Below are 24,441 nucleotides of genomic sequence, written 5' to 3'. Positions count from 1 at the left end.
GCACGTGCACACAAAGGGACCCGGAGCCGCCGCCGCCGCCGCCGCTTCTTCCCACCGGGCTAATGACTCCTCTCCCCGCTCCCTCCCCTCTGTCACCCTCCTCCTCCAAAACAAAAACGCGCGCGCACACACACACGCACACACACACACACACACACACACACCCCGTGCAGGGGAGTCCGCAGCACCTCGCCTAGGCGTAGGGCTGGTTCCTGCAACTTCTAGCCCCTTCTCTGATGTGAGTCACAGCGAGGTTCACTTTCTGGGGGTGGGAGTGCGTCACTGCTGGTTAGCGAGGGGGTGCAGGGGTTGCAGCTCAGGACTGCTTTGATCTCTCTCTCTCTCTCTCTCTCTGTCGTCCCCCCCCTCCCCCGGCACTCCGTCTGAATTGGGCTGGAAAGTTGCGAAGCGGGGTGGGCGGCATGAGAAAGTTACACACAAAGCGAGGAGAGCGCCTTTGTTCTGCTGGGGGTGGGGGGGGGGACCTTTGGAGAGGGTGGCTGAGCCAGACACATACAGGTCAGGAACGATCGACAGCGATTAGCCTTTCCCGTCAAACACCTCCCTCCACCCAAAGGAGCCAGGCGCTTGGAGGAGGAGGAGGAAAGCGGAAGGTGTATCACACCAAGGTGAGTTGCGATTTACTCTGCTTTTCTTTTGTCCTGTTGCGCAACTAAGACGCCGTCCATCCCACTCCACCCGGGTTCCTTCCCAGGACAGTGAAACTTAAACAGAAAGTTAGCGCACAAGGTTGCTGCCCATGGCGACTATCTGCTCCATCGCAGATGAAATGGAGAGAGCGAGAGCGGGTCCTAGAGCCAGAAATGGCCTTTCTTTTCCTTGGGGTGGAAGGGGCTGTCTAATTTTCCTGGCTAAATCGTCGGCATCAAGGAGCAAGTGAAAGGGGTTCAAGCTCTCAGGGCGGTGTGATTTATTTGTGCAGATAATGAATGGGATGGGCCCCGGGCAGGGCTTCTGGAAATCCCCCGTCTTCCTGGCTGCAGATTAGGTTTGGGGCTCTTGTCTGTTGTTACCTTTTCCTCCTCTTCTGGTTTTGTTTGGAGAGGGGCTGGGTAGATGGTCTGGTGGCTGGGGGACAGGTGAAGGGGCAGTGTGGTTTTTGCACTTTTTTTTTTTTTGGTTTGCCAGGGGATGCTGCTGGCACCATCTCTGTGGTTTGCGCAACAGGTAGAGATGCCAAAGGCTGGAAATATCTTTTGTTGGTGGTCTCGTGGCCGGGATTAAGCTTTTGTTCTGAAGGCTGGATGTCTCCACAAGTGAAAGGACAAAGTCTTGCCAAATCCACTCGTGTGTGTGCGTGTGTGCCTGTAAATGGACCCTTTCTTCTCTCGTTTTTATATTTTCCTTTAATCTACATTTGTCCTTCAGACTGTAGAAGACCAAACTGACCGAAACCAGATACCAAGGGGATTGTTCTCAGTGATTGTCAAGGGAATACAAACAAAGAGGTGCATCTACCGGAAATAATGATTTGAGAGATGTTTCTCTCCCTGTCTCTCTCTCTCCCCCCCCCCCCCCATTGAAATTGTTTTTCTGGGAGGCTCAGTTAGCAGGAAGTTTGGATTTGGGAGCCTGCTAGAGATGGGGAGGACTAACATTTGCAGTGTTAATTGAATGGAGGAAGAAGAAGAGGGGAAGGGCAGTGTTGGACCTGAGTTGCTCCTTTGGATACGCAAGGACTGGGCTGGGGGAGGGAAAGGGGGGAGAGGCAGAGAGGAACCTGCTGCCGCTTGCCTGCTCTTTGTCTGCTCAGGGAACTTGAACAAAAGGAGAAACTCGGATGAACTCTCCATCTCTCTCCTCTTCTGGGTTATCTAATCTTCGGGAACTTTATCCAGAGAGAATTGCCCAACTTCCTCCAAGCTTTCTCATTACTTACAAAACAAACGGCCCCACCGTGGCCTCATAAGGAATTCCCTCGATTTCGTTTTCAGAGTTTAAAGAAGGGAGAAGGTGAGTTTTTGTCCTAGGGTTTATTTGCTCTTTTCTCCCCTCCCCCTGTTACAGGCTTCAGAGTGAATTGAAAGTGTGAAGTACGGGTGCTCTAGAGGGAAATCACAGGCTAGAGGAATCTTTTTTCTTTCTTTGTACTTATGTAACAGCACATGGAAGTATTGTTTTATGACGGCAACGCAGCTATTCCGTATTTACTTACGTACAATAGATTGGTGGACGCTAGTCGGTCCTGGTCCCGTGCAGGCTTTCTTTAGGCTATAGAGAACTTTAAGAGTCTGGGTGTACTTTTTCCTGGGAGGAGGAAGGATCCGAACAGGAAAACTTCCCAGGATTAGGGGAATAATCGGAACAAAAAATGTTCAGAAATGCTGGCAGCAAAATCTGGCGGGGTGGGGGGTGACGAGGGGTGTTTTAGTGGTAGGGGGAGAGCCCAGTAACGGGAGGGTGGGGGATGTGTAGTAAATTTGTGGAACTGTGGGTAAGATGCTGGGAAGTGCCCGGTATTTGGACACTGCAAATACGGCGAGGATAGGGGACAGGTAGAGTAAGGTGTGCAGGAGGGCATAGGTGCAACCACATACAACCAGTCTGGGGAACGGAGTAGAGACTAGGAAGGAGAATTTTGTTCAATTTACGATGGTGAATTTAGGATGGACAGACCAGGCTGGTCCCAAGTGAAACTCCCTTCACCTCCACAGTATTTTTTTAACCAATGGCCTTAAAACAAAACAGAAAACCAAACCTTAATTGGTTATTTATTGTAGTGTTTTAGCATTTCTGCTTTCTATTAAATACTCCAACTTTGGAAAACTTATACTGTCTTCCTTTTTTCAGAGTAGCAGCTGTGTTAGTCTGTGTTCGCAAAAAGAAAAGGAGTACTTGTGGCACCTTAGAGACTAACACATTTATTTGAGCATAAGCTTTCGTGAGCTATGGCTCACTTCATCGGATACTGTCTTCCTTGTATTTCTTCTTTTCACTTCCTTCCCTTTTTTTGGTGTGTACATCTTAGCTATTGTTTTTTCCATTTCCCCTCACTTTTTCTACATTGTGTAATAACTGCTCGTTCTCTTCCCTTCATCCCACTCTGCCACCTTCCCCCTTTTTTCCCCCCTGTGGTGTTCTCTTCCTCCTCTGGGCATCTCTCTCTCCACCCCCACTACCTCTCTGTTCTTCTCCTTTTTATTTCCCATTGCCACAAATGTCCCTGTACTTTTCCAGTCTCCAACTATGGTCACACATTCTCCTCTCTCCTCTCACATGCTAGGGTCTCTCCCCTCTCCCAAACCATGCACATGGGCACACACACCCGCTCAAAGGTGCAGGCTCCTTCCCTACTCTTCCCCTCACCCTCCAAATAACTTTCTCTTTCACTCTCACAGGGATGTAGGCTCCCCCTTTACATACACAGGACTCATTACACAAAATCCCCCCCACACACACACTTCCCCCCACCAAGCCTCCTCTCCCCTGCACTGGTGCAGTCTCCCATCCTCCTCCCTATAGGCATGCCTCATCCTCTACACAAAGGGTTTCTCTATTTCTCATCCTCCCTCTGCTATGTAGAAGTTTGTTCTCCTCTCAACTTCCTTCCCACCCCAACCCTGGCAGCACAAAAACAGGTTCCCTTAACGCCCACCCCCATCAACACACACAACCCTTGTCTGCACCATCATTTCCCTCCCCCCTAAAATTTCCCATTGCTGCTACCACTGAAGGAGCCACACCAGAGGCAGGAGCAGTGGGAACACTAGTGTAGACAAGCTGCTGCTTTAAATTGCTTTGTCATCTGTTCTGTGCAGGGCCAGGTCTCAGCAGCAACGTTTGAAATATTGCTAGCACCTTGTCTATACTAGCACTCCCGCTGGTGGAGATGCAATACTAGGAAATCTTAGCTGGGGGGAAGGCTACTGTGGACAAGGCTTTCGGTTCTGCTCTGCCCCACCCCAGTGTCTGAGCATGTGCACTCCCTTACTTGTCACCGTCTCCCGGATACTTTCTTACTTCCCATATCTTTCTAACTTCAGGCTTTTGAAATATTTCTGAGGCCTTTTGAAGATCCTCTAGTCACTTTTCCCCTTAATGCTTTAGGGTTTTCTAAGATGTAAGAGTATTCATTGTGTAAAGAAATACCCATGCCTGTTTCACAGGGTATTGAAAGTACTAAATAATAATATCCAACTGGATTCTTTTGTAGTATTCCAACATGATGAAGTTTTCCAAGTTTAAGCAATCACCAAATTTAAATTTAGAATATGAACAAATCGTCTATTAAATAAAACAGCTGAAGTTATTCAAATGCTAGATTGTAACTTTGATATTTATACTTGAGCCAGGAATGGTTCTATATATCAGAATTACTATATAGTATTATTGCTCGTGTTTAGAACTAACAATCACTCATTAATTTTATCTGAATAGGTAAAGTGTGATTGTCAGAGAAGCATGATGGCTGCCAAAACATCTTCCAGGAATAGGTGCCATATTGCATTTGCTCTTCAAATGGTGGAATACGGCTGTGGATACTTTAGTGGGGATTAACAGAGTACAAACACTGAATGGCTAAAGACATCAAACATCATCATTTGGATTTATACATCTATTAATAAACTGATAAAACTGGTGGTAGTGGCTCTTGAAGAAATCAGAAAATATGGAAGGTACTGTTGAAAATGGTCTGGAGGAGATCGCTTTGTGACAATGATATTCTACAATTAAAATAAGGTAGGTATGTTCTCTAATCATTGCAAAACATATTTTTATCCATTGAAAGATTAAATAATATGTTTTCATTGTAGACAAACTTGTATTTGTTCTTTCCATTTTCTTTTATAGCTATCAATAGCATTATGTGGTGTAACAGAGGAATGTCTCTCTAATTTTGCATGTAACATACATTTCTTAAATTTAGACAGAATACAGTAAGTTAATACACTATTTATGGCCTGATTTTTTTCAGAGGTATTGAATACCCACAAATCCCTTTGAAATCAGTGGGAATTAGAAGTGCTGGGAATCTCTAAAATCAAGCCACTAACTTTTAAGAAAAGAAAGATTAAAAACAGTTTAAACATATCATGACTGTAGGAAATGTAACAGAATTGCCATTTAAAGGGGCAATCCTGCATTGAATTCAGTCTAAAATAAGTGCGTTCTCTTTAAAATACATAAATAAAAATTACCACCCTCAAAGCAAACATTTTTACAGAAGTTAGGATCAGTAAAATTTTTCATTAACGAAAGTAAAATGAAAAGTTTTTTTTTTGTTTTTTTTAGTTTGGATTTAAACATTCTTGTTCTACCGTATTTATTTGCAATTCAGATCTTACAGCATTGTGGGAGTTGATGAATCTGGACAGTTGAACCTGACCTCATTCTCTTTTCGTCGCTCAAACTGAGAGACAAGCAAAAACTAAGGTTTATGGAGAAAAAGTAAACTATTAAACATGGAATAACATCATGAATCTAAGATGTTAATAATATAGTTTGGGAACTCTATGGTGTCTCTAAGTTAATTATGAAGTTTGGAAAGAGAATCATGAGTTTTCAGTGCAAAAAAGACTTGATATCAGTTTGATACTAGTTTTGTATGGAATGTCTTTACAACATAGTATGAACAATATTAAAATGGTTGTTTTAGACGTATCCTTTCCCTCCTCTGGCCTATACAAGATGTAGGGTAGACAAGTGTACATCATCTCAAGAAAAGTCCTGAGCTGGTTGGCCTAGTTTAGAGCAAAATTAGAAATCTGAACAAATAATCACTTTTTATCCTTTCCAGCTGTAAAGAGAGACTGATTGTCTTCGTGCTTGTTTTGTGTATAGTTACCTGCACCTGATGGGTTATTTTTGTAAAGTAATGAGGATGTACTTTTTTATTTCTGTTGCTTACTGAGGCTATGATCTTGCAAAGTACTGAATGCCCTTAGTACTGAATGCCTAGATTTGTACCCTTAAAATTTGTTTTGTGGACATTTCTTCTGGAACTTGGGACACTTTAAATCAGCAGTATGGAAGTTTTTGTTTTCAAGATTCACCACAAAGAAAGTACTGGGCTGTTCGTAAAAAGATCTGTGCTGCATGAAATTTTGCCATTTAGCATCAACTCACAGCAAAAGCTCAGTCGTTAAGTTATAAAATTTTCAAAAAAACTTGTTTTCAGTGAAGATAAGTTCTCTTCCTCATCAGTTGCTTACCTCTTACCAATTTACAGCTCTTTGCCTTTTACTATTTTTTCTAATAAATGGAAAATGTGATTTATTTTTTACATCTATTTGAAATCTGTTAATTTGATCAAAATTTGATAACTGGAGCAAAAATTTATATAAATCTTTAAGAAGAGATGACTACTGTGCTTTACAATTATTTGAGTCTTTGGTGTTATTGAAGTTTCTTGCTGTCATGGTTTTCAGGACATACAAAACAAATTACTGTATGTTTTTCTTGTAATACTTTGATTTGCATTTGCATTACATTTCTATCATTAATATCTCAGGGACTGAAATAAGATTTAAGGATAAAAAATACAATTTGTTATTTCATATTACTTTGGACCACTTTCAGGAAAAATGAAAAGCAGGATTCAAAGAGAGAGAAGGAAAAATACAATGGTTAGAGAATGCTTTTGAGTTACTTTATTAAGTGAAATAAGGTCTCACATTACAACTGACCAAAGTCAGGGAGAAAACCTTATGCTATAAAGTTGTCTTCCGATCCACCTCAGTTCTCATTATTCAACCTGTTCTCATTATTCAGTGACATCATAAGAAGAACTTTTGACCCCACAAGCTTTGTTTGTAAGAAATGCTCTTTTTCCACATTCTTTTTATTTCTTATTGACGTGAAAATGACCATGGAAATGACAAAAAGCAACAGTTAGAAGTGGAAGTTAGAGAAGAGAATATAAAAGGGATGCAAAGTGCTTTCACAGTCTGTCATGGATGGTTAAATTGTAATAGTGATCACTGGGAAGAAAGGAAGGAAGAAACGGGGATTGTTGTAACTTCTGTCTCATAGGTACTTAAAGGTATGGTGCAGTTGGATGTTAAGGTGAATAGCGGTTATGCAGAGGAGGGGAGAGATTGCCCTCTCCTATAGGAAAAACCTGCAGGTTGGGGCCCTGCAGAAAGGAAAATTCAGTGAGGTCCTGCCCCCTCCCCCTTCATTTCACTTCCTCCTTGAGTCATCCTCCCTTCCCCACAAAAGAATGAGTTCTCCAGTTCTTTTAGAAGAAAGAACCCGAGATCTGCACAAATTCTCACTGACTATTTGTCACAGGGCCCTGTACCTTGTGTTAGCTCTGTGGGGCCTTTCTCATTTTCAGCAGAACAGCTCCAGTGGACCAATGTTGCCTGAGCTTCCTTCACTGGCAGCTGCCCCCAACATAGCATTTGGGGAACAGTGAGAGTTTCCATGTTTAGACTATGAGGGCAACTTAATGCAACTTTGAGATTGAGATTCCTGGCCTCAAGGAGGGGTCTTTAGTAGCCCAGAGACTGGGTATATAGGGCAGATAGTGCCTCTGAAGTGGTTGACCCCATATTTTACACTGGGAAAGTGGTGAGAAAGATGTATGGAAGGGCTCCTCTGCATGCAGATGCACAGAATGTAGTCTGGTTTATTGTCTCTAATTGTACAGATTTTTACATTTACCTTTGGAGCTAAAGAAAAGGCATCAATCCATTGTTTTTATGTCTTATTTTGCTCAGTGCTGATTCATATTGACATCCGTTATAGTTCATAATTATAGCTAAAAATACAGTATTTTCTTCTTCCATTCTGTATCACTTCACTGGTTTGTCAATATATCTAGCATTCTTAAACTGAATTATTAGAATTTTATAGGATCAGTATAAATATCGGGCCTTAATCTTTGTGAAAAAATTATATTGACTTCATGAAAAGAGAATGGTTTGTGGTCCAGTAAATGCTGAACAACGTTAGAACGGAAGAATTACTGTATGTGAATTATGTAACCATGTTTTTGTTTGTTTTGTTTTTTGTTTTTTTTTAAAGTAATACCTGTATATTAGAGCTCTGACTCAGAAATATTGAGGGGCAGCAGATTGCAGAAGCAAAGCTTAGGCACCAGCATGCAAGGCACTTGCTTTAAAATGCTAAGTATATAGGTCAGGATGGACGTGAATAGTTATTGGAATACATTTGTTTTCATCTTGCTCTATTTTTCATCTCAGTTGTATTTATTTTTATATAACTGGATGGTGTTTCCAACCCACTAGCAGACTCTATTCTGATCTTTTGTACTTAAACGGACATTATTTGAAATTTGCTGCAGACCTTCTGTGAAGCCTGAGCTGTATGCTATTGTGCTTGGTATCTTTCCCTTTCGTTGATTAAAACACATAGACATGTTTAGGTTTCTAGGTGGGATTGAGAACTCTGCCTTTTAACAGAGAATCAGATATGGCCATAGAGGGAGAAACTTTCCCCTATATGGTTACAATGCTACTGCAAGTGCAGATTCTATGTGCATAACTGTACACATTGTAGAGATCGCTAGGAAAATACTGTAATTACTTACTGTACAGAAATAAAACACTTCAATCATTTGCCTTAAATCAGAATGGTCCTGTTGAAAGTCACATATGCAACTTTTCAAAATGGGTGAAATTATATATAATTACAGTAAACATTTACATGTTATGTGTATTGTATTTCATATGTTTCAAAATGTCATAATCTCTTATTCTATTCATTTTATTGTCTGTTTTACAACATTACGTAATGTTTGTAAAGATCTTGGTAGATGGAAAGCACTAGGCAAGTGCTGAATATTATTGTTTTGGATACAAACATGAGTATTTTCCAGTGTGTGGAAATAATGAATCAGCGCTTTAGTATACCTAACAACTGGACACAGGAGTGTGAATTTTGCTAAATGTCTTTACACCTAAATGCAGTGTTGGACACTAAGCCAAGTGCTACAGTCATGAAAGATATTTATTTAGATAGAAGCACACTTTTGAATATCTAATTCCGGTTGTGTTAAATGTCTCCAAATAAAAGATGTTGTTAATACTGGTAATATATTTAACATGCAAAAAAGTATTTCAAACTATCAATCAAGCAAAAATAAAGAAAAAAATATTAACTCTTAATTTCTTTCTGTTCTGAAATGTTACTTTAGTCATCATGAGTATAGCACTTGTAGCAGTCATAGATAGGTAATGCTGGTTGTAAGATGGCACTTGAAGAGTTGATCTTCTGTGGCTGTTACTGGCTGTGTGTTCACACTTTTTTGCTGTATCTTTCTTTTTAAGTAGGAAACATTCATTTAGCATTTTAAGGATTAAATCAAGAAGCACTGAGGAATGCCTAGTGCCAATACAAAAATATCTAATTTTTTAAAAATAGATTTTTGGGTAAAATTTTCAGAAGTGACAGTGACTTAGAGAGATAAGGTGGGTGAAGTAATATCTCTTGTTGGACCAACTTCCGTTCGTGAGAGACACGAGCTTTTGAGTTTATACAGAGCTGAATAAAGATTATCTTTGTAATTATCTCTGTGTAAACTCGAAAGATTATCTTTCCTCACTAACAGAAGTTGGTCCAATAGAAGATATTACGTCTCTTGTGTCTCTAATATCCTGGGACTGACATGGTTACAACAACACTTCATACTAGTTACTTAGTCTCCTGAGTCCCATTTTCAAAAGTGACTTGGTCCCTTAGGTGCTTTGAATAAAATTTTACCCACAGAAACTTGTCCATTAGGAACTTTGAGTAAAATTTTACCCAGAGACTTAAACAAATACCCCAAGTTGTAGGAAAAATATTTAAACTTATGGCTTAACTGGTATGCCAAGTGTGGAAAAATAGTACCAATGTATCTGTGCACAGACAGGAAAACTGAAGCTCTAAGATTTATTGGATCTCTTGTGACCTTTCTTGACCTTTGATTGCAAAAGGATGGACAAGCGAACCCAAGAGGTTCTCTTTAACTTTATCTCTGAGTATTTTATGAGAGATCTAAACAGGAAGCTATTCAATATTACTGTTAGTGCATTAATAATTTATGAAAATATGCTGGCTGACAAGCATTGACATGTTCAGCGCTGCAAAGATAAGCCATCCTGAGTAGATTTATAGTATGTGAATTGCTTATTTTTGGTAGAGCTCTATTTGCATAATTTTAAGTGAACTTGCTTGAGTTTTCAAACCCATTAGTTGGTGGGACACTAGTTTGCCATCCTACAAAAGCTGAGCACTTCTGTTATCTTGTGGGACTTCTTTTGGGGGAAAAGATATGGCTGATATGAAAGTAGGCATATTTATACCTCTGTGATCATTCAGGTGGATGTTTAAATGCAGATACTAAGAGGTGGGGTCACATAACTTCCTAAAGATATTAATTCTAGTTCAGGCCACAGGTACTCTTGATGTCGCTGGAAACAACACTTTTTATGGAAGAACCTGTTGTCTCAAGGACATTATGCTCCATTCAATGACTCAAGGATACATCCTGCTGTACATTCAGGTCTCTCAATTCAACTGTCTGAGATGAAAATCCCCTATGGAGGTCCTCCCTCCATCCATCTTTCCAGTATTCCTTTTGCCACTTGATTCAAAAATCAATTAGGGTTTCTCTTTGACAAGGCATATAACAAAATTCAGAGCCTCCTTCAACATCTCAGATGTATGAAGTGAATTGGCTGGTCCTGGATTTTCCCTTTCTTCTGGGTTATTTCCACTTTAGGAAGTGTCCAGATACTGGGTAAGTTTTTCCTTCTTGCTGTTCTATCTATAGGTAGAAAAAAAAATTAAATTCAGAGATTCAAAGGCATCTGATATTTCCTCCCCACCAAGTGTTGAGTAATATGGTATGGGCTTTATAACTTTGTTGAAGACCAAGGACACATGCAGTTTATATACAGGAGGGCTTACTACTATCCTGCTAGGTGGAAATCTGTAGATGGACTTCCCAGTGGCAAATCTCTAGGATGCGCTTACTCCTTCTGTCGTGGTTCCAAGGTAGGCTGGTCTTGAGACAGGGAACCAAGATTGTAATTATTGGTCCTTGGTAGAGTTCACCATCAGAGTTGTTGGAAAGACTATCAAACATGATAGTGCACTAAACCAAAGACCTGCTATTTCTCTCCATAGCCTTACAAGGAGCAGGCACCAAAAGCCAAAATCAAGCAAACTAAAAGCTAGAGCAAGTTGCTCAGTATGTGGCCACCTAGGTTCTGTCCCAAGGAGCATAGTAGTTTCCATTTTACCCATGTGCAGCCTGGGCAGAAAGCTCTTCCTAACAGATTAGATAAGTCAATAGTACACAACAGGCAAATGGGATCTTATCCTGAATATTCTTTAATGGATCTCTATTGAATGGTTTCCTCTCTTTTGGAGAGGAAATTTCATATATTCTATTCTTCTGGACAGCCACAAATATGGCCTAGGTTCTGCTTGTAGCTGCTGGAGTCCACTCCAGAAAACCTTCCTTCTTCTATTGATATTAAAAATAGCCACAGAAAAAAATACCACCGAACTTCAGTCATATTGTGAGCCATTTACTGACCACAGCTAATTGGTTCTTCCCAGCTGGGTGTGGATGACCAACATTAAAAAAAATAAAAAAATAAAAAAAATATATCTATATATCCAAATAATGAAATAGACTCTGGTTCATTTAAATGACACCTTCTATGTAGTTTAAACAAGAGCACTTTAAACAAGTTTCTTTAGTTAAATGTGAAATTTTGAGAGATTCTGAGTGAATACTATGATATTGGAATAGGGGAGAGAATTAACTCTGTTGTTTGCAATAAATTATGTGTCTCAAAATTGTGCCATCAGAGTGCTTCAAATGTGAAAAGTTAATTAAGTCCTTAAATGGCCATGATATGGGGTATAGCTATCTTGGGGATCAGTGGGATTGATCCCCATATAGTGAATGAGAAAACCGCTGTCATACAATGCTCTGAAAAAGGGAAAGTTCCCTTTTTTTTTTTTTAGCACTACATGTTCTGAATGAAATTGTTTTCTGAAATAACTCTGCTATCCTCAGTGGGGTTACACGCGGGATAAAATTAGCCTCCTCTGTTTAATTTTTCAATACTATGCAGTGTAAGAAGGCCTTTAGATAAATGCTAACATTTGTCCTTCAGAAAATTCAATAATTTAATACTTTGGATATGTGCCACTGTTGGGCTTATAATCAGTTTTTCCACTGTAAGCAAGTAGTAGATTTAACACCATGAAATTTGCTAAATTTATACATGCTGTAGGCAAGAATTTGTGTGGCCATTCACTGAGCAATTTTCAGAATTTGCTGATCTACTTTTGATCAGAGTCCATGGGTCAGTACATAAATATTGCCAATAACAAAATTGATGATGGGTTCAGAATAACCAAGTTAACGGATGTTGAGACATCAGCGCTTATTGTGTGTTTGGCTTCAATCTAAAGAGGCTGCAATAGTGTAGTAAAAGAGAGACACTTTTTGTGTGTGAAGTTCATAAGTTTGAAAATGGGACCTGATAAATAATTCATATCCTCGTTGATGAAAAGTAAATTTGCAAAGAAAAAAATTAGACCTGTTTTTCTGGTGATTAACATTTTCCCTGACAACACAATTTGGCACTGTAATATAGACAGTAGCTCCCCTCATTAGAAGTTCTGCACTCAGAACTGGGAATAGTGGTCAGAAATGAGGTGCTTTGAGAGATCCATGTGTAGGAAATTTTGAGTGTTCCTGCTTTTGCTATCCTTGGCTGTACTTGATGTTCTCAATATCTCACTTTGATCACTGAAATTCATTAAGATCACAAAACAACTAATGAAATACATTCATTTCTAAATTAAATGTATGCTTCTATCATGTAGGTGTGCTGCAGCTTCATGAATCACATGTGTGATTTTATGGTCAGTCTTAATTCTAATCCATGCATTCTATAGGTTATAAATGTAAACCTTCTCTTCTGTGCATGTTTAAGGATTATGTCCATAACTACTTCATTCATCTGGATGAACTGACATTTCTTTCATATATTCTTTTCAGCAATATCAAAACCTGATATCTGAATACTGTCATTCACCTTTATATGTACCTAATGTATGAGAATTATTTTTGGTCTATTTTAGGTGACGATCTGATTATATAGCAAAAAACTTTGTTTAAATCAAAAGGAAGCTTTTAAACCATAGAATCTCTTGGTTTTGGTCATCTGAATAAAATTTAGGAAGGTCTGAAATATATAAATTTTCTATATGCATTTCATTATTATGTAAACCATGTGACCATCAGCTACGGTACATATGTTGTATGTTGTGGATTGATCACATGGCTTTTTAAAAGTATAAAATGCTTGAATGAAAACAAAATCAGTAAAAATTTAAACTAGCTATCTTTATAACAAGCTGCATTGCCAACTCAAATTATAATCCTATGCAATTTTTCATGCACATGCCACTTGAGAGAATTTTAAAAGTTTGAATTTATAATGTAATTTAAAGTTGATCAGTTAAACTGACTTTAAAATTATCTGCACATGTTTTAGACACTCTTTCCCCTACTTAAAAAAAAAAAAAATTTGTGGTTTAGGGCAACTTAACATAGCTGCCAGAAATGGAATGAGATTTCATCTGTTCTGGGGTAGTCAGATTTCTTGAGAAACACCAGGGTTGGAGAACTAATACTATATGCCATTGCAAAGCTGGAATTTTCAGTTTTACACTGGTGTGTGGTACAACAATTACTTCTAGCTCTAGCAGGCTGCAAGACACCGGATATCCATGTCATTCTGATTACCATCTTTCTTGAAATTCCAGTGTTTTATCAGCAGTATCTCAAGAAGAGCTATAGCAGAAATTGAAGCACTATACCTTCTTTTGAAAACACGAGATGTAAGTGTTTGGATGCTGAAAACACTAGATTGTCTCGCAGTTTTGAATATACTGGCTGCTGGTATAGCACTGCAGTTGCATGTCATTTTCACCCACAACATTTAAAGTCCAAAATTATTTCAGAGCTAATAATGCTTAAACAGACTAACAGACATATTTTCAGACCCCCAAACGTTCCAAAACGTTGGAAATGGTTAAGTAAACAGAAAGGAGAAAAGGTTGACATATTTTGGGGTATCTCCTGGTTTTCTCCAATTTCCCTTTAAGTCTTTCCACCACTTTCAAAGAGTAAATGTAATTGTGACCTTGCCTCACACTAAGTGGGTCTATGAGGATCCCCACAGTTCCCTTCTGAACATCAGCCATACGGTGTAGCTGGAAACAGTTGGTGATCCTACCTTCCAAAGGACTAAGGTCACTTTGGTTTTTATGGTGGTCAGGGACCAGGCTTTGGGCACACTTTCCCTGCATGGCAGCAGATCAAGTACTCCCAACAATGTGTTCATATAGGAAACTTAATATATAAAAACAAACAAAAACAAAACACCTCTTTCCTGCTCCCAACAATAACAATTTGTGTGTAGTTCTTGTTCACGTTGCTTTTTGGATCCAGTCACAATATAAATGTCTAAGCATTCAGGATTAACTAGAAATTCTCTATTAATTTTCCATTCAAATGCCTCCTTTAAAACTCATGTTAACTCACCTAATTCATAAAAGCTTTTGCACACTCAGAAATTAAAACCAGTAACTGCAATGTTCCAGTCAATTTCTTTTGGTCAAAGAGTTCAAACGTAGGTGGCTATATTTCACTTTGCAGTGCCAAACACCTGTAATTGCCATTGACTTGACTAGTGGCATGGATCCTCAGCACCTTTGAAAAAGAGGCTATTTAAGTGCTTAAAGTTAGGCACCAATGCAGGGTCATTTAAATTATTGATACTAATCATGATTTAAAGCAGCAAACTGGAACCTTGACTTAAATAATCTATTCTAATCATATTTTGCATTTGTACTTTTTGTTGTTTTCCTAAAGAAAGGTTGAGTCTCACTGTTTGGTAATCATTAAAACATGTTGATTTGCAACTAAATATAGAGTTTACATTAAATTTGTTACTCCTTGATAACCAGGAGGATACCTTACTTCTATATGCATTTATTTAAGTGATTAAATAGATTATTTTACATATATTCAGAGTCTTTAATTTTTACATTTTTTATTATGTTAGAAGTGATGCATTTCTTGCATACTAGATTATGGTGAGTGTTTTACTTGTGACTTGTATTAAGCTCTATTTGAATGGAAATTTGAATTCAATTAAATACAGCAGAGACAGCATTTTTATTAGTAACATAAAAACGTAAGTGTGCTGGATATAGAAGGAAAAAAAATAAGTTTATTAAAACATGTTCTTACATTTAAAACTTGTCATGGATCCACAGGTTCTGTGCTACACCTCAGCTTTTAAATAGTCTTTTGGAGGAACTCTCTCAGTGTGCCAGACCCCCACAGGGTCTCACTCTTCCTTCAGGGTAGGCCATGCAGCTTCACAGAGTCTTAGACTGAGCCTCTGGGTTTCAGAGTCCAGCAAGTCCAAATGAGTTAGACTGTGGGTCAGGTTGGATTTGATATTAAATCAAATGGATTTAAATCACTAGTCAGGAAGGCTCGATTTAATCATGGATTTCTACATAAATGTGGATTCTTGTTGGTTGTAATAACCTTAATACATATTCTTCACAACTCAGAGATAGATGTAGGTTTCATTTTTAGAAGGTATACACTGTACATTTTTAAAGTGATTTATTTTGAAAACTTTTCAGATTAGTTTTACAGCTATGTCAGAAAATGAATGTTGTTTGGTTATTTCATTTACCAAAAGTAATTGAAGCAGATATTTATGAAGTCATTGGGAGGTGAACTATCTGCAATTCAACAGGTTAATCATTAATATTTGGAGGATTTTCTTTCCATGCTGTATTAGGAGGAGAACATCACCAGACAGACATTTAAATTGTTTTAGTTATGTATTCTGGATTTTTTTCTTCAACAGCAAACATATAATATTTTAACAAAATAAGCATATGAATTTTTGAATTTAAACATTCAAGTTTTTTAAAAAATTTTTGTTAAAGTTTTTGTTAAAATTGTCTTTAGCTACAATAGTTAAATGAAATATTTTTCTTGAAAAAAAAGAAAAATTAAATCGACTGTGTCGGCCAGGTCAACATGAGAAACTTAAAATATTTGGCTTCTGCAGCTAACTCAGTCGTCTTCACCTTCATTTTCCTGTTTGTTCATAATCTGGAAAAGAAAAACAAGCTTTCCCGCTTTTTCAGGTCCCAAATGATTTCTCAGTTTGGAATGAAAATATTCTTTCTACAGCGGCAGAAGAAGCTACTGCTGTTAAAAGTGAGATTATCACTTCAACAGTCTCTGAATTCAAGTGCTTAAGTGACTTCCCCCAGTTCACTGGTGTGACTTTCTTTAAAACATCATCAGCAAACATATAGTGTGTGTGTGTGTGTGTGTATACATTATAATCAAAGGGACTGACAAAGGAGGTACTGTAGTCATAATGAACAGGTTGGATTATGAACAGGAGGCTGCCAGGCACCTCTCCAACACCACTTACTACAGGCCACTATTTTCTGATCCCACTGAGGAGTACCAAAAGAAACTACACCATCTGCTCAAGAAACTCCCTGCTATAGCACAGGAACAAATCTACTTGGACACACCCCCAGAGCCCTGACCAGGGGTATTCTATATTCTACCCAAGATCCATAAACCTGGAAACCCTGGATGCCCCATCATCTCGGGCATTGGCACTCTTACTGCAGGGTTGTCTGGTTATTTGGACTCTCTCCTCAGACCCTATGCTACCAGCACTCCTAGCTGTCTTCGAGACACCACTGACTTCCTGAGGAAACTACAATGCATTGGTGATCTTCCTGAAAACACCATCCTGGCCAGCATGGATGTAGAAGCTCTTTACACCAATATGCCACATGAGGATGGGCTACAAGCTGTCAAGAACAATATCCTTGATGAGGCCACGGCACACCTGGTGGCTGAGCTTTGTGACTTTGTCCTCACCCACAATCATTTCAAATTTGGGGACAACTTATACCTTCAAGTCAGTGGCACTGCTATGGAAACTCATGTGGCCGCACAGTATGCCAACATTTTTATGGCTGACTTAGAACAACGCTTCCTCAGCTCTCGTCCCCTAACGCCCCTACTCTACTTGCGCTATATTGATGACATCTTCATCATATAGACCCACGGGAAGGAGGCACTTGAAGAATTCCACCTGGATTTCAACAATTTCCACCCTACCATCAACCTCAGCCTGGACCAGTCCACATAAGAAATCCACTTCCTGGACCTGACAGTGCAAATAAGTGATGGTCACATAAACGCCACCCTATACGGGAAACCTACTGACCGCTATACCTACGTACATGCCTCCAGCTTCCATCCAGGACACATCACATGATCCACTGTCTACAGCCAAGCCCTAAGATACAACCACATTTGCTCCAATCCCTCAGACAGAGACAAACACCTACAAGATCTTTATCAAGCATTCTTAAAACTACAGTGCTCACCTGGGGAAGTGAGGAAACAGATTGACAGAGTGAGATGGGTACCCAGAAGTCACCTGTGACAGGACAGGCCCAACAAGGAACATAACAGAACACCACTGGCCATCACCTTCAGCCCCCAACTAAAACCTCTCCAACACATCATCAGTGATCTACAACCTATCCTGGAAAACGATCTCTCAGTCTCACAGACTTTGGGAGGTAGGCCAGTCCTCTCTTACAGATAGCCCCCCAACTTGAAGCAAATACTCACTAGCTACTACAGACCACTCCACTGAAACACTAACCCAGGAACCAAACCCTGTAATAAACCTCGTTGCCTACTCTGTCCCCATATCTACTCTAGCAACACCATCAGAGTACCCAGCCACATCAGCCACACCATCAGGGACTCATTCACCTGCACATCTACTAATGTGATATATGCCATCATGTGCCAGCAATGCCCACTGCCATGTGCATTGACCAAACTGGACAGTCTCTAGGTAAAAGAATAAATGGACACAAATCGGACATCAGGAATGGTAACATACAAAAGCCAGTAGGAGAACACTTCAATCTCCCTGGACATTCTAGAACAGATTTAAAAGTAGCCACACTTCAACAAAAAAACTTCAGAAACAGACTTCAAAGAGAAACTGCAGAACTGAAATTCATTTGCAAATTTAACACTATTAATTTGGGCTTGAATAGGGACTGGGAATGGCTGGCTCATTAGAGAAGCAACTTTTCCTCTTCTGGAATTGACACCTCCTCATCAATTTTTGGGAGTGAACTACATCCACCCTGATTGTATTGGCCGTGTCAGCACTGGTTCTCCACTTGTGAGGTAACTCCCTTCTCTTCATGTGTCAATATAACAATACCTACATCTGTAATTTTCACTCCATGCATCTAAAGAAATGGGTTTTTTACTCATGAAAGCTTATGCTCAAATAAATCTGTTAGTCTTGAAGGTGCCACCGCACTCATTGATATATTTCTTGAATGGTTCACCTTTAGCTCTGAAGTTTATTGTAGCTGGCATTATGGAGGGATGATTGCTGGATGTCCGTGTCATAGCCAACTCCTCTTCTTCAGCCGTTAAGATTTGACCCTGGTACCAAGTATTGAGAATATTTGCAAGAAAAGGAGCTGGAGATAGTGCTTGTCCCATTCGGTTTTTTAATGCTTGTAATATAACTCCGTCATTGCATATGTCTCTTTTTTAAGATCTCACTCTGTTCCTTCCAAATCTCAACAGCGTCAGCAATAAAACAGCTATTTCCCTGCATTTTGTTCAAGGCTACAGAAATAGGCTTCAGGGTACTCAGCATGTGTTCAACACTTCTCTTAAGCCCAATGTTGAGAACTTTGGCTGTGACAGTGCCATCTATTTTTTCACGATTTTGTTCACAAACTGTCATCAGATTAGGCCAGTTCTTGATACAGTGCTCAAACCAGTCCACTACTGAGTTCCATCGCACATCTTATAGGAGAGTTAGCTTGGTTCCTCCCACTTTTTTCAGAGCAGCTGATGCAAAGTGGTTGTTATGGAAGTATTTTGCAATTTCAACAGCATTAGCCTTTATTTCTGGAACACTGAAGTTGTTGGCTAGGAGGTGCATCAAATGAGCACTGCAACCGTATGTTATTAGCTTGGGACTCTCTTTACTCTTTTCTAAATAATTTCTTCTCATCTTGGATACATTTGCAGCATTGTCTGTGACGAAGCTGTGTACTAGACATTTGAATTTTTTTTCACAGTTTGTTACTGCTTTTACTGCTTTTCTTGTAAGTATTCTGCTGTGTGTGCATTTCCTGATGGATCGATTGTTTCTGCAAGGAAGACATTCCCTTCTTCTGTTGTCACACAAGCACATACAACAGGATCGTTGTGGACATTGCTCCACCCATTAATAATTTTACCCTCTAGACCTTTTGAACACTGCTTAATTTCTCTGTCATACACTTTATCCAGTAATTTGTCTGCGACATCTGCTCTGTTGTGTGTACTGTATCCTGGTCTTAATGACTGAACCATGTTAATGAAGTGTGGGTTCTCAATCATTGGGAAAGGAGAGTTTGTTGCATAAACAAACCGGGCAGTTTTTTCATCAGTTACCTCTTTTTGTAATCTGCTCGTTCTTATCACAAACTTATCTGTGGTTGGTTTCAGAGTAACAGCCGTGTTAGTCTGTATTCGCAAAAAGAAAAGGAGGACTTGTGGCACCTTAGAGACTAACCAATTTATTAGAGCATAAGCTTTCGTGAGCTACAGCTCACTTCTTCAGATGCATATCGTGGAAACTGCAGCAGGCTTTATATATACACAGAGAATATGAAACAATACCTATTCCCACCCCACTGTCCTGCTGTTGTTTCTGGATGATGAAGATTTTTTTTTCTTTTTGCTACAGGTGATATACTGTGGCTATGTGACATACATGATGTGACTGAAACACTGTCATAGGCAGATAACTCTGAAACTATAGAAAATGATGGTGATTTTGAAGGTGGATAGTTTTCAGAATCCTGTATGTTGAGGATGGATTTTCCTAAACAAAATAAGTCAGTGCAGTTATTTAATTATTATTACCATACTGCTGATTTAGTATTACTCGTTGCATTCACTGACACTCAGTACTACTTTAAAGGTGAAATTGTAAAAGGAAGATCTGCCTATTTCAGCTATTTATTTTTTATCACAACTGCATCTAAAATGATAGTACCATAGAGTAACAACTATATTTTTTGCTCAAACATGAGAATTCAAGAATCGTCCAGAAGGAAGACGGGCAGTCCTTAAGAAAGAAGCATGAAAGAAAATACTTTACCAACCTGAAGATCCTGCATGTTCAGACATGTTCCTTTCAGCATCTTCAAAGCAGCTTCCTCCTGAGAAGGAACACATCTCATGATGTTTCATTCGGGCAACCAGGCCTTGCATTTCTTTGTTGCACTGTTTGCATTTTTGCACACATGCCTGTCTTACCCACAGGTAGAGGAACTTCATTAAAATATTCCCAACCTGGGTCTCTTTTATGGCCTGCTGCCATTATAGGTTTTCCCTTCTAGTGAGAAAATGGTATGGCAGATCTCAAATCAATGACAGCTACACCTCAACACTTCTGGATATGCTGCTCAAACAGGTTCACTTTTATTTCTACTGCCTGTCCCTCTCTTCTCACATTTATCTCCAGACTTCTTCTCCTTGTCCAGATCTATTCGACCCCCAAGACTCTTCTATTCATTGAACTTTTTGAAACTTTGCACTTTTACAGAGAGGTAAGGGATTGGCTCTGTGTACACAAATTTGCAGAGGGACAACAGGGGTGAAGTCTCTTATTTCTCCCCTCTGTATATTATTTATTTTATTTATTTAAAACATTTTTGCTGTTAACAAGCATGTTATCTCTGGAGACACAAATCCACAGTTTGAGAACTGCAAAACTAAGCATCTCTGATGGTATCTAGACTGAGCACTGAGTCCCATTGGGTAGATAGAAAGATTAACCTAAATAATCTATACAGAAGCTGCTGCAACCCCATAAGATTGGGTCCCTAATCCATGAACCATTGGAACTCATTTGCAAAACTTTTCTTAAACATTACATGAATATATTATCTCATACTATAGAATTAGAATTTATAATCCCTATTCCATGATGAGATATCTTTGAGCTATAATGTATCTTAATTAAAACTATCTATAGATATGTTTTTTCCTCAGAAAGAATTTTATCAAAAATATCCAATTTAAATAAAACAAATCTGATTAAAAAAATGGATTTGTATCCACCCTGCCCTGGATAGAGACTTGTACACTCCCCAGTAAGTATTTGCAGTAACACCCCAAACAGCGGAGTGGATTGATTAGTCAACTAGAACTCAGCATTGGAAGCCCTTAGGTTAGCACAGAAAAACAAAAGCTAAAGTATAGTCCATTCTGGTCAAGCCACAATTCACCAACTGTAGTGAACTCAATTTTTCAGGCTCTGCCTCCCTCTCTGACTTCCTTTCTGAGGCCTTTTCTACACTACAGGGGAAATTCGATCTAACTACGCAATTTGAGTTACATGAATAGCGTAACTCAAATCAACTTATCTTAGATCTACTACCATTGTTTCCACCCTATGTAATGTCAACAGGAGACACAGTCCCGTCAATTCCCCCTACTCTTCTCAATCCGGTGGGGTACAGGAGTTGACGGGGGAGCGATCTGCTGTCGATTTAGCGGGTTTTCACTAGACCCACTAAATCAAGCACCGATGCATCGATCGACACTCGTCAATCCCCCAGTAAGTGTAGACAAGCCCTGAATCAGTTCCCAGATGAGAGAGCCAGCTTCTTCCAGAGCTCACACGTGTTCTCTGCTGAACACCTTTGTCCTTTGTTCTCCAGGCCAGGCCCATGTTGAGTTCACAACCCCCTTGGCTGGCGTGTCCAGCTGTTGAGTGTTGATTTCTGAGTCATTGGAACTTGCATTGTCTCTATGGACCCTTTGTTGATCTGGGTCAGTTTCAGCCAGTTCCTTAATGACTCTATTTATTACAGACAGGGTGGTGACATGCCTATGTCTCTGAGTCTGCCCTGAGAGGAAGTAATCCTTTTCCCATGACTGGGTAGCAATTCAAAGAATAGGAGAAAACTGAGGCAGACATAGAACTCATAAAAATACTGCAGAAAATTCCCACTTTGTCTCAAAACTAACAAAGGAAAGTATTGTTAGTAGTTAGTGAATTGAACTGATTGTTTCTGGTCGCCATGTACTTCAAGATTTTAGAGCTATTAGATTTCATTTTTATTTATAGATTGGAAGAGGAAAACAAGCTTTCCTGCTTTACCAAATCCCATCTAGTTTCTTAACTTTGAATAAATTAACGATATAGTGATTCGAATAAACTGAAATGAACAAAATATTTTCTTTGCACTGCAGAACAGGCTACCTGCTGTCAAAAGCTGGTTTAGCACTTCAACAAACTGTTGGGGTGGGGATTGGGCTCCCTGCATGCCCCCATGTTGCACCCCATATTAAATAGTACACTGTGTGGTATTTTGAGTACTCAGAGGAGAGATTCTGCTGTGTGCGGAGTTAACTGTTATGGATTACAGACAGTATGGGTAGTGCATGTGTCTGAGACGAGTCAGACGATACTTACAAAGCAAAAACCGAAGCATTCATGGATTCATTTCAAAGCATTTTACAGAAAGCTAGGAATTAGTGTCTAGCTGCTCAGTTCTTCAATGCTGCAATGCAGTGCATTTGGAATAGTCCCTGCTTTGGATTCAGTAGCAAAGGACACTGTAGTCAGGAGAAGGAATATGGGGGAAGAGGCCTCTTGCTGATGGAAGTGGCCAAGTTCCCCTCCAAGTGAGTAAGAAGCCACCGGTCAACATGTAGAGATGGCAGCTCAACATAAACTTTCTGTGCAAAGTTTGTGAGTGTAATGGATCACAGTTATGTAAAGGAGATCTGATGGAAGCTGATAAATATCTGATGTACATTTTTAAAGAGAAAAGATTATGGCATCTGGACATGTGGGCATTGGATTGTCTGTGATCAGGGAATAACTGCAAGGATCATATGACTGATTGTTCTGATGTGTTGCTTTCACATGGCAAAAATGGTTTATCAGATGTAACTTGTAAACTAATGGAGGTTGCTGGGTGCCTGGTGTGGGTACAACTGTGCGGGCAGGAGAGAGGCTGAGAGGGGTGCAGAGGACCAATGATGGCGATGAGAGCGGGAGGGGGGTAGAATGGCAGCCCCCTCTGGGTGTAAGGGTGGATAAGGAGAGTCCGGGGAGGGAGACAACAAGTTGGGGAGGTGGTGTTGCTGGTTGGGGGGAAGGTGAGAACCCCAGGAGGCAGTGAGACGGGGGAGAGGGGATTCAAGACAATAATAGGAAATGTATGGTAGTAATAAGAAATGTTTGCTGTTCTTAGGGGCTAGGAGAGAGGGTAAGTGAAGTCTCCTTCTGAGCAGCCAGAGAGAGGCTTGGATTTTTGTGTGAATGAAAGGCTCACTTTTCAACCTGAAATTATCTCTCACAAATAACCGCAAGAGGAGAAGAGTGTTTAAAAAAATCAAGAGACAGACTAAAAAACACGGTTTGATTATTTAAAATCTCACTATTTGTGGGGCCAATCTCATGATTTTTAATCTCTTGAGGCTGGCATTACTGAGCAGGGTGTTTGATGCTTGTACATGCCCACTCTGTACCCCTGTCCAGGCTAGATTGATTTAAATCAAAGTTAATTAAAGCACCAATTTTAATCAACAGTTAAATCAGCAAATAGGAAATCTTGATTTAAATAGTCAATTTTAATCAAGTTTTGCTTTTTAGTTATTTTTCTCCTTGGTTGGTAACCAATAGAACTTGTTGATTTGCAACTAAATATAGCCTTTACACTAATTTAGTGCTTCTTTTTTTGCTAACCAGGAGGGTACAGTGTATTTATACACATTTAAGCAATTATATAGTTTAATTTATATTAGATCTTTAATTTTTACTTTTTTTATTATGTTAGAAATTGATGAATCATGCATTTCTTATTTACTAGATGAGGATTTATTTATTTCTTTATTTATTTTTAACTTGTGATTTGCGTCAAGCTCTCTTTGGATGAAAATTCAATTAAAATACACAAAAACAGTATTTAATTTTTTGTATTAAATAATCCTACCTTAAAAGTGCTGGATACATAAGAAAAAAAGTAGATCAAATATGTTTTGTATTTAAAGCTAATCGATTTATTAAACAAAGGAAGTACTATCTGTATTTTCTATATTGAATTGATTGGTTCTGGTCACCATGTCTGAAGAACTTTAGAAGTAATTCATCTCATCCTCATACCTAGTTTTCATTCATAGATTGGAAAAGGGGAAAAAAACCTTTGTTTTTTCAGCTCCCAACTGGTTTCTTAATTTGAATGAACTCGTAACTGAACTAAATTAGAAGAAAATATTCTCTGTGCACCTGCTTAAGAGACCACTGATATCAA

The 24,441-nt window shown here is 39.3% G+C and overlaps 1 protein-coding gene across 12 annotated transcripts in view; it reads left to right on the top strand.

The window, feature by feature from the left end:
- Window positions 1–362: 362 nt before the first annotated feature.
- LOC144930211 (uncharacterized) overlaps window positions 363–24,441 on the top strand; it is a 778,762-nt gene continuing 754,683 nt past the window's right edge. For 5 of the 12 annotated variants that reach the window (XR_013635334.1, XR_013635331.1, XR_013635333.1 and 2 more), the window contains exons 1-2: window positions 367–629; window positions 4,399–4,701. The gene's annotated coding sequence lies outside the window, so the exon portion shown is untranslated. Of the gene's footprint in view, window positions 630–1,739; window positions 1,975–4,398; window positions 4,702–24,441 lie in introns of those variants that run through there. The other 7 variants (XR_013635329.1, XR_013635336.1, XM_078851600.1 and 4 more) reach the window with 4 other exon arrangements.

The sequence above is a fragment of the Lepidochelys kempii genome, chromosome 2 (assembly GCF_965140285.1).
Source record: "Lepidochelys kempii isolate rLepKem1 chromosome 2, rLepKem1.hap1, whole genome shotgun sequence".
Classification (NCBI taxonomy): domain Eukaryota; kingdom Metazoa; phylum Chordata; order Testudines; family Cheloniidae; genus Lepidochelys; species Lepidochelys kempii.
Note: the sequence above shows the minus strand (reverse complement) of the source record. Positions and strands in the feature narration are given on the sequence as shown.